General features: G+C 33.2%; 2 pseudogenes; both read left to right on the top strand.

The window, feature by feature from the left end:
- Window positions 1–12,923: 12,923 nt before the first annotated feature.
- LOC149154127 (DEAD-box ATP-dependent RNA helicase 15 pseudogene) lies at window positions 12,924–13,241 on the top strand (annotated as a pseudogene).
- Window positions 13,242–14,125: 884 nt separating this feature from the next.
- LOC149154126 (DEAD-box ATP-dependent RNA helicase 15 pseudogene) lies at window positions 14,126–15,617 on the top strand (annotated as a pseudogene).
- The last annotated feature ends 279 nt before the right edge of the window (window positions 15,618–15,896 follow it).

The following is a 15,896-nucleotide window of genomic DNA, read 5'->3' as shown; positions in this document are numbered from 1 at the left end:
TTAGGAATTTATGCTGGGATGTATAGTTGTATGAGTAGTGAGTAGTCCTGCAAAAGGGTGTAATATTTTGAGAGGGTACTAATTCTTATTTATAAAAACAAACAAAGAGAGAAATAAAAAAAGAAATGAAGCTTAGCTTTGTGCTAGAAATTCCATTGTGATAGTGTAAATCTTACGTAAAATCAACATGATTATTCATAGTTTGAGAAATGTATGGTTTTCATAGCTTTGTTTAAGGTTTATTTATTTATTTTTTATATGTATTAATGTTAAGAAATAAGGTCTAAAACCAAATGAATTACCTAGCTATTGAATAGAAATCATGAGTAATTGAGAAATGGGTGTTGATATAATGTTATAGGTAACCTACTTTATGAGTTGTCTTCGATTGAAAGATTGCAAATTGATATGTTGGAATGAAATTCGTCTAAACCAAGATTGAATTGGTTCTCAAAATTGATATGTTGAAATGAAATTCTTCTAAACCAAGATTGAATTGGTTCTCAAGTAATGAATGTGAATAACATCAATGGTTGTGGAATTCAAAGAAAATTCAGTGGTACAAAGTAGGTGTTGCCACTTTACCCTAAGAAGTTAAAATAATTGTGCTTTGAGCTTCAAATTGTTTTTATTATTAGGATTAAACTTTTGGTAAAAATAGTAATTGGTTCCTAATATTTGTGATTGCATCTATGTCTTGTGAAATGAAAAGGGTAAATTTAGAGTGAGAAAACATATGTCGTTATGTATATCATGTTTGGTAACTAGATTGACATGCAATTGTAAATGTATGATTTTCTACCTCTTGTCATGCAAGTTTGATTATATGATAGGATGTACCATCAATGTTGTTATACAAATATTGTGGGAGCTATTTATAGCTTGGAAAGCTCAATATACTATAGAGCCCAAAATATGACACATGAAGGATTAATGAGAACTATGAGAAGAAAAACATGTGGAATGCCAATAAATTATAGATAACTTAAGTAGATGTCATATCAATTACATACAATATTATATTTTATGGTATTATAAATTGTACGGTTGGTTTTGATATAGAAATATTTGGCATTTAATATATTGAAACACATCTAATATAATATGGATATATTTCCTACTTGATTAAGAATGGTATGTTTTGGTTTTCATGGAGACGCTTTCACTTTAGAAAAGCATTGAGTTATGAATTGGCATGAAGAAAAAGATATCAAATACATATACATAAGGTTAAAACCTTTATGATGAGAGAATTAAAAAGAACCAAGTATCTTATACCTGTAGGAAAACTTAGGGCCAAGTTTAGCCCAAGAGGGGGAGTATGTAGTGTCCCTTTTTTGTTAGTTAGTTTTCGTGACACCTGGAGGCTAATTTTGATGGAGTGTATAAAGATTATATATGTCATACTTATGTATATTCTTGTACACTATAGACCTAGTTTGGGTCACATGGTTTTTGCATGGTTCTGATAATATCTATGGTTGTGTACTTTGGTATGCATATTATCGATGTTTCTCTTTTGGAATCCTATTTTGACTTGGATGCATGACATGAATCATGGTCTATGATTACGACACATGAACAAAAGCTACTATGTGGAGTAGTTAACTGACCATAATCTTGTTGATGATCTATGAATTACATGATTATGTATGCTTAACCATGTATTTAGCAGGAATTGGTAGGGAACTTAGTTACTTGTTGAGACAGATGGTTAGATAATAAATGGTCATGGAGGTGATGTGTACAATTATGCTCAGATAATAAATGACCATGGAGTTCATGTATATAGTTGGTTAAAATGTGATTGAATTAATTCATTATGAATTTTAGTTGTTGTGTTTAATAAACAAGGTTATGCCACATGCAGGTCTAGGGAAACAAGACCTTGCCAACAGATCATCATATGCATATGAGCTCACAACCAATACCTTGATGAAAAGCATGGAGCTTCAAAGAAGCATAGATGAGAATCTATGGAAAATATTAGGGTGTGGAGTCCTAACTTTCTAAAAGATTAGGGCATGGATTCTTGGATCTTTGTAATAGATCAAGGCGTGGAGTTTTGATTCTACTGGGACGTAGAGTCCTCGGTACAGGGTAAGGGCATGGAGTCCTAGTTACAGGGCAAGGGCGCAGAGTCCTAAGAAGTCAAGATAGATGCATAATAGAGGTGTGGAATCCCTATTCTCTGACTAAAAATAAACACCACTTAAGGGATTACATCAACCAGGTGAATTAATCTAAGTTAAACTTTCACTTGAATTAATTCCAATTTACCCACTTTAGAGGGTCATTTGAATAAAAAATATTTTAAAATATTAATTACCTATTTTTGAAAAATCAATAATATAAAGTTTTCTAGAAAGGACACATGGGGGGATGAATATTAGATAATTAAAGTAATTAAATAATTAAGAAAAAAATGAGAGGTTTCCACCTCAGGGAGGGTGGTGAATAATATGAATTATAATAAATTAAAAATAAGTTAATTTTTGCATGAAGGTGGTGAGGTGTCACTCCACTCAATGCTTATAAATATTGAAAGAATTTTCCCCATGGAGGGGGATATGAGGAAGAGTAGGAAGATGATGATGAAATGACTACTAAATTCCTAAATTTAAAATCCCAATAAATTTGCCTGGTTGATGGAAACTAAGTGGTGTTAGAGGAAGATAAGATAGCTTCCTTAGTTTGCCCAATGATTCTCACTATTGCTGAATTTGGTACTGTTTGTGAGCTCATAAGACTTGGGTTCCAGGGAAAAATGTTTCCCTTGGATATGGTTGGGTGGTAAAACTGACTGGTCTGTTGGAGTTGGAAAGCGGAATTGCTGAACAAAGACGACTGAGTATCAGTAAAATTTCAAGTTTGTTATATTTTTCTTTAATTAACCTTTCTTGGATGAATATGTAGCTACTTTACCTTTTAAATAGTTCTTGTGATTCTAAAATATTTGATCAATTTTTTTTTAACTAATGGGTGAATAGAAACTCCAATTAGTGATTTTTTCATTTAAATGGGTTGTGAGCCGACATCATGGTAGTGTTAATTGTAATCCATATGTCTTCTATCCATTACAAGTGTAGTGTTCTTATTTTCAGTTTGCAACTCTCTCCTTTATTTTACATTTTTGCTTATGAAATAATATATTGAAGACGAGTTATTATTTTGTTAATTTTTGTTGAGAAAGAAAGAAGAAGTATTACAATTTAAACTTGTAGTTTACATGTCTGAGTAAAAAAAATGTAGAAGAAAAAATACAAACCATGTCATGTAAATTATAATTAGAACAGATGATGCTCATATTCGTATTCTCTAGCATCATCCTTCGGTTAGTTGGTTTCCTTAAAGGTTATATGTTTATTTTTTATCTAATAATAGTGTTCCACACAAGTCTTGTTTTAGAATTTAGAATTTATTGTTTTGAAGGCACCATGCACATTGTGTGTGCTTGTTTTCTTTCAAATATAACACTTATTCTTTTAACAAGAAAGAAAGTATTCTTAACACTTATTCATTTGTAGAAAGAAAAACATATATCTCTTCTTAGTTACTTTTTTTTTTTACCAATGTCAATGTGCTAATTTAGAGTGTTGTATCATTAAATGCAATGGTGGATACTGATTTTAGTTTGATGGGTGTATATATTGGTGTGTTGCATTTACCTTGGTTAATGTGTGATATACCTACTAGTTTGTGAGATAAATTAGTGTTGTAAATTTTGTAACTTTTACTAGAAAACCTAAATTAGTGCAGTAATCTTTGTAACTTTTACTAGAAAACATGACAAGATAAGTTAGTGTGGTATAATTCCTCCCTTTGAAATATATAGATTGAAGATTTCATTATTGCCAAAAGTATTGGTTTCTAAAAGAAGCTAACCTTGGTAATATTTTATAACCTTGCTAATATTTATATGCATTCTTGACAAATGAGACTTTATGATTTGTCGATTTGCATTGTCTAGTTTAAAGTTTTTATTTTTGTCAAAATTATTAGATTTCTATAATTTTTGAAAGAAGATAATAATTGTAATATTTTATAATTTTTACTATTAAAAATTTTATACACTTGGATCTTTGGTTATTTTACCAATAGTTAATTTTGGTATGGGTTTTAAATCATTTATTATTATTTTAATTTTGCACTCTACATGACACCAAATGCTAGTATGTGAGCTTCCACACAGAGTAATTTTGTTTGGACAATGTGAAAGAAAACTCTGTTTTGTTTGTTTGGACTCTTGTTGAAAATAATACTTCTGAGTCTTTCTATAGGTTGGCAAGATATACTTTGATTTTGTTTCATGCAACATGCAATTGTAATAATAAGAATCTTTAGTTCAAATAGTACATATTTTGGTAATTATGACCAATCACTTATGGACACCATACTCTGGTATCCTTCCCTAATAGGGATGTGGATGTTATTCGAATATTACATTAGATTTATTTTACTAAGCTTGAGATTCAATGACATCATCTTCTTTTTCATTCTTTTAAAGTAATATAAATATTACCATATTATTAAGTAATTGAAATTTTATATGATTTATTAAGTATTGGAAATTGTATCTTACTTTTTAAAAACTGAAATAAGAATTATGTTGGATTTTTCCTTTTAGAATATATATATATATATATATATATATATATATATATTCCCTTGTAATATTTTTCATGTAAAGCTATGGTATTAATGAAAGATTCTTAGAGTACACAAAGAGATTAATTTTAGTTGTTTGGGGTAAATATGAAAACTAATTGGGAAGTAAGATAAATGGATTTGAAATTAGAAAGATTATTCAAGTTATAATACTGGAGATTTAAGAAGAAAGTATTATAGTGGGGTCAACAATATATGAGCCAAAATAATTTTCATCACGACTAAAAATCTCTCTAACAATGATGTCAATAAGTAAGTTATTGAGAAGAGGAAATGGAAATGAATCCCCATGCTGTGATCATTTAATGGTTTCATAATGGTATCAAATATTTCTAAAATGACAGAATTTTATATTTAAAATATAGGGTATTGTTGCAAAGAAAGATTCTTCAAATGAATGGATCAAATGTTAATATCTAAACTTTATGTTACATGGAATGAATGTTTTTGGATATGATGAGTTTTTCTTCATTTTTGGAAGACTTATAATTTATGTGAGGATTAATGTTTTTAGTTTTCATGTTTTATGAAAGGCCAAAAACATGATACAAAGTCTATATAGAGTATTGTTAACATATAGAAATAATATGGATCTATTTTCAATGTTTGTATGAAACATGGATGGGTTTTATGTGTGACGTTATATTTTATTATTTAAAATTAACATTTAATATTATAGTTGGATTTGAGACAATTTAATTATATCTTCAAACATTTCTTAAGAATCTATGTGATTTAATTGAAAACATACATATATTGATTAGATATATATATGATGTACTTATGAATATATATACAAATTAATCATAAAAGAGAGAAAAAAATCACCTATTTTGGGTAGCTTAAGTTATAGACCTAGTTGGCAGTCGAGGGATCTTACACTTACTATTTTAGTCTTACTGATTTTTATTAGATTTCCAAAAGTGATATGCCCCATTTTTCAATGCCATAACTAGCTCTCATCCAAAATTTCTCTTTGGCTCCACCAAAGACATACATGTAGGAGTCCTAATTTCTTGGCTATGACTTTCGTGCATTCGACTTTCCTTATTTCACATCCTTTAGAGTGAAATATGAGGTCGTATTCTTGGTCACACATTTACTATTCTTAGTAATTTGTGCTTCAGACCATCAACATATACAACATTTTGAGCCTTAGTATTTTCATTAAGACTAACAACCCCTTAAGCTTTTATCTTAGATAATGCATCATTTCCAAAAGTGACACTTCCTCCTTTGTCTTCTTTTAAGGAAATAAATTTTCTCTTGTCCCCCATCATATGCTTTAATCACCCACTATCAATATGCAATTAAATTGCTTGATTGTGAGCATATAATGAAAGTACATATTACTCATATTTTTCTCACTTCTTTTCCACTTAGTGTATTCTTGTTGTTGACATTGCTTGGTAAATTGTTTCTTAGGAGGGTTTATTAATCAAATTCTACATCCACTTGCCTTGTTCCCAAATTTATTAAAATATGACACTCAATTTCATTGAAGAGAGGATAAAATACATTGTTCTCACTACTACGAGGATTCCTAGATCTAGGAATTAAAGATTGAATAGATCTAACATTTTCATTTATGATATGCCTATGAGCTCCACAATCTACAAGCTTATGACATAAGTTATGATAGGAGAAATAACACTACAAAAGTGATTTGGGTACCCGAATTTGTACAACCTTTGTGGATGGGTGATTCTATTGAACCCTTTTTATCTTTCTTTCTCGTTCTTTGATTTACATTGAGTATCTTTTGTGGATTTGATGGGATCATTTATCTATTTTTCTTCATATTTATAATTCCTCTATTCACTTAACTATAACTTCCTTTGAATGCATTTGAATAACTAAGAGACTCTCCTTTTTATAGGGACTTTGTTCTTCACTCTCCTTTTGAGACCTCATGGTGCTCTTCATAAACCGAATCTATCCTGATTGCTAGTGATCTCTGATCACTGAGGATGTTACCAAGGGTTTTAGAGCCTTTTACAAATCTTAAGTTAATATCCACTTGGGCTCTTGATTTCTCTCGATATTTTCTTAGGCAAAATTACTATGCCTCAAGCCTCTCACAATTTCTCTCCCATTCTCTCAACTAATTTGAAAGCATTTCTTCGATTCTCTTTACATGTTCAAGTTGATTCTTTAGATGAATTTTTTCTTATTCATTTGAATTTGGATATATTTTTTCGTGTTTCTTGGAAAAATATTTTCTCAAAGGTATATTATTATATTCTAATATTTTAGAACTCTTTCACTTGTCCCTTATCTTCTTTATTATATTTTTTTCAATTCTTTTTGCTTCTTCTTGTTGAACGATTTGGAGATTGACTGATTCTTCATAAAAAAATGATTTTATTTTTCTACATATAACAATTGTTCCTTAAATTTTCTATTCTTCGTTATACTCTTCCTTAGTTCATCCAAAGCACTAATTAGTTCTCCTTCATGGTCAACTCCATGTTCAACTTCTTCTTTGAAGTTCAAATTATCTCTACAGATATGTTCATTTTCTATGGCCATGAAAAGGCATTCATCCAACTTTTATTCAAATGTTTGTTCATTGCTTTCTTTTGATGAATAATTGTCTTTGTTGGAATAGAATAACTTCTTCTTTTGATATTTTCTCTTATTTTATTTATGAGATCTACTTTTGTTCTTTGGCCAATTCTACCACAATTAAAGTATTTAAGGGGCAACTTATATTTATACTTTCCATATCACCTTTTCATCTTCCTCAAAAATTGAGCGACCTATGAATCTAACTCGTGACTGGAGCAATCTTGATATTCTCTTATTTTCTTTGAGACTTTTATGGAAACCTCCTTTGGTTTCAAGCTCTCATTTCTAATCCTCATTTCATATGATGTGAGAATTCCGTGTAGTTATTCCATCTTTGAGTTGTCCAGATTCTTCATCTCCTCAATAGATGAGATGTTTACATTGAATCTCATAGGAAGAGATCTCAATACTTTTTGAACAACAATTTCTTCATCATCATTTTCATTAAGAAGTTTAATTATGTTTACCACTTCATCAATTGTAAGAAAGAAGGATGCAATTTTTTCTTCTTCATTCATCTTTAGACTTTCAAAGCTCATTTGGTGTGTTCAATGAATATCATTCTTTACCGTATCACCTCCTTCGTAGCTACCATCAAGTCTAATCCTAGATCTCCTTAATAAATTTACAATGCATTACTTCAACGAACTCTAATTCAAAAAGACTACATAGAAGTACATTCAATGCCTTGGCATTCTTTGTAAAGGCCCTTCTTCCATATGGACCTATTGGATGAGTTCTTGGATTTCTTTATCCATCTTCAAAAGACATCCCAATGTCAACACCAAGAGAAATAAATAAGAACTCATTCTTACTTTCTAGAAGGTATAATTAATACCATGAAAGAGTGGAGCTATATTTCAAAAGGGTCCATCCTAATTAGCCATTTGTTCCTTTAAGGTCTAGCTTCCGTTGGTTAGATTGTTTGCAAAGGAGCCTGGCTCTAATACCAATTGTTGGATTTAACAATTTTAATGAGAACGAGGGTGAATTAGTGTAATGCAATTTTTAGAATTATCTGAAAATATTCAATCACAAAGCAATATACTAGTCACATAAGAGCATTAGACATATGATATACATAGAAACTCATCCAGGAGAAAAAATAAAACCTTATTTTCTTTATATGATTAAAATACCTACTGTTACAATCTTTGTAGCCACAAACCTACAAGAGAAACCAATCCCCTCAGCATTGCAAGAACCAACTTTTTGGAGGCACTAACCCCCTTAGATTTATAAGCACCAACTTGTAGGAGACACCAATCCTCTTTGGATTTTTTGATCTAATTTTATCAACCCTATATATCTTTATTTCATCATATTTTCAGATTATATCCAGAGGAATATTCTTAATTCTTGTACTGATAACTCCTTTCAATTCATATAGCCTTTCTATCTTTTTTCTCTTTGCAACATTTTTCTCTTTTCAGTTCACTAGCATTAATCTCCCACACTGTACAATACAACAATTTGTTCTCTACACTCCTTACTAGACTATATATCACATTTTGAAGCTTTGCAAACTATGATTATGCATGCTTACATAGATATCCCATAACACTATCTTTGTGCTTTATGTTTGTCTCTTACGGGACTAGACCTCTACAGGTCTCTTGTCTTTTTCAACAATTTCACATTCACTTCTCCTTTATGCTCTCCACATCCTCATACTATTATTTTTGCTATCCTCACTCACGTTTCTTGATGTTGTATATGCTCTCTCATATTCTTTGATCACCCTATTGATCTCTAGCTACCTATTTCTATTTAAAATTTTGCAAATACTGATTTCTCTGCTTGATTCTATTTAAAGTTTTACACATGCTCATTTTCCATTTGGATCTATCTCTACACCTTTTCTGGTCTGAGTGGTTTTTGCTTTAATGCTATGGGATCAATCCTTGTAACCAAATCCCCAATGGGATTTGACTACTAAAAATGTGACCTCTCTTAAAAAACCACTTTCTCATCTATTTTGGTGAAACTAGTACACTAGGAGCTTCCATCCAACATTTCTTTTACGTGTAACCTAGGGCCACGAAAAAAATACTATTTATGCACAATACATAGACTAAAGTCTCGAGACTATTGGATAGAATTCAATAGACAATAATACTTGTTGTTTATTGCAACTGATGCCTAATCGTTCCATCTCTTCATTACTTTTCCCGTTGGGATGATGCACTATTGTTTCCATTTCAACATACGAAGGTCTAATGCCTCGAAATTCAGCTAACGCCAATTTTTTTTTGTTCAGTAGCTGAAGACTAATTTCTCATTACTTTGGGACTTCACCCCTTGGGATGATCCATTGCTATTTCCATTTGACACTACGACACTCCGATAAGCCAAGGCCCGATATGGGTCCCTCCAATGTTATGAATTTTACACAATGGTAAAAGAAAAGAAGGTCTTGGAACAGATCTGAAGGCCTTTATGTCTTCGGCATCATGCCTCTATGAAACAATCAGTGACTGCCACTTATTATTTTTCCATGTGTCTTGCCATGTCGCTTGCCATTTTTCACCTACCACCTGTTCAATTGGCCATTCAAAAGCACAAAAAATGAGTGCCATGCGTCAGAGCTTCATGGTACCACATCATTTGTCATACTGCCTAGTGTCCACATCATCGTGGACTTCCCATCCTGCCTTGTCATCTTAACGGCTAACCTTCTTACCTTCTCGACCTTCTTGATCATCAACCTTCTTGGCCCTTGACACTCTTGGGCTTCTTGATTAATTCGATGTGACCAACCGTTTATTGACAGCAGGTTATGTTTTCGTCATTTGATGGTGGGGAACTTACCCATTGAAGTATGACACCAATTCACCGTTTTACCTCCTCGACCTTCTTAACTTGCTACCTTCTGTTTTTTTCAGCCTTAACATCAATGACAAAACTTTTAACAAGAACTACTCATCTCCGTCATAATAAAAGGTTAAAAAACTATTCATCTCCCTCATAATAAAAAAATAAAAAACAATTATCTATCTCTATATATATACATATATTTTCTCCAATTATTTTATCTTTTGATAAAATAAATAGTTATAAAAATCAAAATTAAAATTAAAATATTTTTATTTATTACTTTCCCTATTTTATATATATATATATTTATATTTATATTTATTTTATAACCTATATGTATACATATATGAGCTAAGAGCTAACATTCCAATATTCAAATCTTAGAATTTTGGAAAAAGCTTAACACGTTCGTCATTACAATAAATAAATATATTAAATAATATATATTCTATTATATAGGTTTGGAATTATATATTATATTTAAATTTAGTTATTTTTATTTTGACATAAAGAAATATTGATAAAGTTGAATAATTGATTTTATTCAAATTCAATAAGTTAAATACTAGCATTTGCACCAGATGTTGCAAAGGAAACGCCGTAAGGCATAAAGTGCGGAAGAATAACAACATCAACATGTGAATGAACGTTGTTGAAAGCGAAAGTATGTATCATAACTTCAAACTACATGCAATGATATCTTTCTGAGTATTCAGAGCAAAAAATGTGAAACAAAAATGGTTGTCTATCTTTATTCAATATATATTGATGTAGTGTAATGAAGTATGTGGCATCACAAAGCAAATTGCACACATACTATCTGGATTTACCTTCTTTCAATTATTAGTTTCTGACTTGAGGTAAGATATTATGCCTGAAAGTCACTGTTGCACAAGTCACTTTTCATCTTTTTAAAAAAACCTTCTGATTGTGATTATGTTCTTTTAGGTTTTAGTCTCTAAAGCTCTTCCATTGGATCCTTTATTCAACCTTCAAGTTGGCTCTCTGATCTGCAATACATATTTTTTATTTATTTCATGAGTGCGCTGTAAATCCATGGTTAACATTGTGTTTCAAACGAATGGGCAAAAATAAGATGTAAGATGGTGGCATTTACAATAATCTTGTATGCATAAACAATTTGACAGAAAACAGGCTTCATACAGATCCATCCTACAACAGCTCTGATAATATTTTGGACATTTTGTTGACTGCTGGATTTTAAGCCAGAATATTACTGGAGTTTGACTGTTTTGACCGATTCAGCCTCTAATAAATTCTCCCATCACTGAAGAAAATGTGAATCATACAATCCGGATCGCATAGAGAAGAAACCGTGATCTTGTTTGGTAGCTAGTCTTTCAACTTGAGTTGCAAAATGTGGGTTTGCATGAGTAAGCTTGGGCATATGAACTCCAAATGGATCATTCTTGCTCTGTAAATACCAATAAATCTTGGATGAGTATCAAAGGTCAACAGATTAACACTCCAAACCTTAAAACCCTAAAAGGCTACCTGAAATATGAGTTGTGAGAATTAAAGTAAAACAAATGGAACTTTAACATGTCAATCACACTATAACAAGGGTCTTTTACTTACAAATCTATTCCAAACACCAAAATTTCAGCCTTTTATTTGCAAATCGCTTCCAAATAACAAAATTTCAACTTTTTACTTGCAAATTGATTCTAAACACTAAAACTCCATAAGCCGGAATTGGTGATTTGAAATGAAAAATGCGCACAAAGAAATGATGGATGACTAATCTTAAGACAAGTTCCTACATTGAAATCACAGAATGGGAAATCGTGGGAAGCAGTGGCGGTTATCTCTGCATTAGGTAGTTGATTTATAAGAACATCATCCCCATTAAAGGCAGAAATTACCGATGTCATAGGCACAACAGCAAGTGCTACCAACAGGGCATGCATAACAGTGATCGAACTTTGCTGGAGGTGTGACTGGAGACGGAGGGGAAAAGTATTCAGACAGAGATCACACTGACTTTTAACCGGAGAAAAACCCTCTCAGGAATTGAAAAAATCCAATGTATATTCATAAAAGACATGCATTTGCGCGCTTGTCACTCGTGGCTTCCAGTTTAAGTTGCTACAATGATATATTGTTAATTCTCTGTTCGGCTTGGTCTCCATTATTCACGCACTATTTTTGCGTTTTCAAACTTCAGGGAGATGACAAGTGTAAAAGAAGTCTTAACTGTCAAACAAGCTAAATGTAATGTTTGTTCCCTTTAGTCATACCTCAAAGAATATATTATATTCAACGAGAAAGAGTCTACATATCTTCTGTGAATCTATTCACATTATTCATGCGCTATTTTTGCCTTTCAAACTTCAGAGAGGTGGCGATAAGCGTAGAAGTAGTTTCAAAGTTGAGACATTTTAACATTAACTTCAATAAGAATCAGGTACACAAATTTTACCAATTGAGGTCATGCATCTGACACATAAGAACAATCGTGACTCCCATAAACGAATGGGCAAAAATAAGATGTAAGATGGTGGCATTTACAATAATCTTGTATGCATAAACAATTTGACAGAAAACCGACTTCATACAGTTCCATCCTACAACAGCTCTGATAATATTTTGGACATTTTGTTGACTGCTGGATTTGAAGCCAGATTATTACTGGAGTTTGACTGTTTTGAGCGATTCGGCCTCTAATAAATTTTCCCATCACTGAAGAAAATGTGAATCACGCAATCCGGATCGCATAGAGAAGAAACCGTGATGTCCTGGATTTCAACCAGGTGGTTATATTTGTGAAGAGTGTGAAAAGGGCTTCTGAGCTATCCAAGCTGCTGGTGGGGTGCAGCTTTCCTTGTACCTGCATTCATTCTGGAATGCAGCAGGATGAAAGACTGATGAGATACAAAAGTTTCAAGGAGGGGAATAAGAGGCTTCTGGTTGCAACTGATCTGGTAGGCAGGGGATTTGACATTGAAAGAGTTAATATTGTTATCCACTATGACATGCCTGAGTCTGCAGATACTTATTTGCACAGGGTTGGAAGGGCTGGACGGTTTGGCACAAAGGGTCTTGCAATTACCTTTGTTTCTTCTGCTTCTTCATCAGAGGAGGATGTGCTGAAGCAGGTTCAAGAACATTTTGCAGTTGATATCAAGGCACTCCCAGCACATATAGAAGCATCAACATACTGATACATGCCATCATAGCCATTGAAATTTGCTCTGGTGTCTGCAATAATTATCCTTCTCATTCATCTCAGTTTTGGCATGGTCTGGTTTTGTTTTATGTTCATATGCCTTACCTTCATATGCCGGTTCTTCTACCAAATTTATTGCACTTCTAAATTTAGAAGAACCTTTCCTCCTCTAACTTCAATTAACAATTTTCTCTTCTACTTCTACTTGGATATTTCTGCTTATTTTCAGGCCTTTACAAAGGCAAAGTCCTTAAATCAATGCCACAATTTCTATTGCATTGTGGGTTGTAAAGTGCAGAAAATCATGGACTATTTTGTTCAAAGTTTCTTTTAACACATTCTAATCTCATGTTGTGTAGTTTAGAGTTTAGAATCAAGCCTCGTCACAAAGTTTTGAAATCTATTAGTGCAATGCAACCCTCGAAGCGTCTACCATGGAGAAAGTTGAGAGCACTTGGCACTAATAGTTACAATCTTTGGTAGGGAACCAAAGACTACTAAGTCAGCTTTCATACAACTTATAGGTGGTTCTCTCAAATGTATTTTAAATATCACCCTATGAATTTGTCACCAATTGAAATGTAATAGTGACTACATGACATTTAATTAGTGTGGTTGATGCAGGGTTGGTGGAAAACATAACCAACATAGCCAGAAAAGGCAGTTCTCTCAAATGTACTTTAAATATCACCCTATGAAGTTGTCACCAATTTGAATGAGATGGGTATGTTTGTTGAACCTTAATTTATATAATTTCTGAGAGTGCTTTGAGACACACATGGCTGGTTTTCTGCATCATTATTTCATCTTTTACAGCAATAAAACCTCTTCTGCTATTTCATCATAAAGCTGCGCTTGTGCTTCATATTTTTAGTGAAAATGGCAAAACAAGGAGTAGACAATGTGGAAGAGTTGAAGGAAGAGATTTATAATGAAGAGCTCCTGGACCATGAAGAAGAGGAATTGGACTCACAAGCATTGGAGGAACATTTTGCCACTGATGAAGCCTCCAAGAAAGGTTATGTGGGATTTCCTACTGAAGCCAGAGCTCCTTCGAGCAATTGTGGACTCTGGATTTGAACATCCCTCATAAGTTCCGCACGAGTGCATTCCTCAGGCGATTCTGGGCATGGATGTACTCTGCCAGGCCAAATCTGGAATGGGGGAAAACAACAGTTTTCGTGCTTTCAACTCTGCAGCAGATCGAACCCACAGAAGGCCAAGTCTCTGCCCTAGTTTTGTGCCATACTAGAGAATTGGCATACCAGATATGCCATGAATTTGAGAGGTTTATGACTCATCTGAAAGAATTGAAGGTTGTTGTATTCTATGGAGGCCTGCCTATCAAAACTCACAAGGCAATATTAAAAAATGAATCCCCCCAAATAGTTGTTGGGACCCCTGCAAGGATTCTGGCATTGGCAAAAGACAAGGATCTCAGTCTGAGAAATATCAGGCATTTTATTCTGGATGAATGTGATAAAATGCTGGAATCTTTGGACATGAGGAGAGATGTACAAGCCATTTTCAAGATGACCCCTCATGACAAGCAGGTCATGATGTTTTCAGCCACACTGAGCAAGGAAATCAGGCCTGTCTGCAAAAAATTCATGCAGGATCCTATGGAGATATATGTTGATGATGAGGCCAAGCTCACACTTCATGGTCTAGTTCAGCACTATATAAAACTGGCTGAGGTAGAAAAGAATAGGAAGCTGACTGATTTGCTGGATGTTCCGGATTTCAACCAGGTGGTTATATTTGTGAAGAGTGTGAAAAGGGCTTCTGAGCTATCCAAGCTGCTGGTGGGGTGCAGCTTTCCTTGTACCTGCATTCATTCTGGAATGCAGCAGGATGAAAGACTGATGAGATATAAAAGTTTCAAGGAGGGGAATAAGAGGCTTCTGGTTGCAACTGATCTGGTAGGCAGGGGAATTGACATTGAAAGAGTTAATATTGTTATCAACTATGACATGCCTGAGTCTGCAGATACTTATTTGCACAGGGTTGGAAGGGCTGGACGGTTTGGCACAAAGGTCTTGCAATTACCTTTGTTTCTTCTGCTTCTTCATCAGAGGAGGATGTGCTGAAGCAGGTTCAAGAACATTTTGCAGTTGATATCAAGGCACTCCCAGCACATATAGAAGCATCAACATACATGCCATCATGGCCATTGAAATCTGCTCTGGTGTCTGCAATAATTATCCTTCTCATTCATCTCAGTTTTGGCATGGTCTGGTTTTGTTTTCTGTTCATAAAAACACAGCAGATTCATAAAATTGAAAGGAACAATGGCCATCAACGCATTTGTAGACAGACCATCACAATTTCAGTCTTATCCACGACTAAGACATATTTGGTTTTTCTATGAGAGCCATGCGTGTTTTCTTCTATTTTATTAATCTGAAACCAATGAACATAAAAGCAGGTAAATCGGACTTTAAAAGCACATCAATATAAAAACAAGTAGGATGCCAAAGCAGATCCTATACCTAGGCTATCAAACCCAAAAAAACAAAATAAGTATGTAGAAGAAAGAGGCACAAAAATGTGGCATCAAAACAAATGTATTCTAGACACAGATGAACAGAACTTACCGCAACCAATAACAGCCGCAAGCTGAAGGGTAGGTGTTGGAGCATACAGGAAG

This window comes from Pinus tabuliformis, chromosome 9 (genome assembly GCF_031772625.1).
Source record: "Pinus tabuliformis cultivar Carrire ecotype Pingquan chromosome 9, CPIR1, whole genome shotgun sequence".
NCBI lineage: Eukaryota > Viridiplantae > Streptophyta > Pinopsida > Pinales > Pinaceae > Pinus > Pinus tabuliformis.
This window is presented reverse-complemented; position numbering and strand designations above follow the sequence as displayed.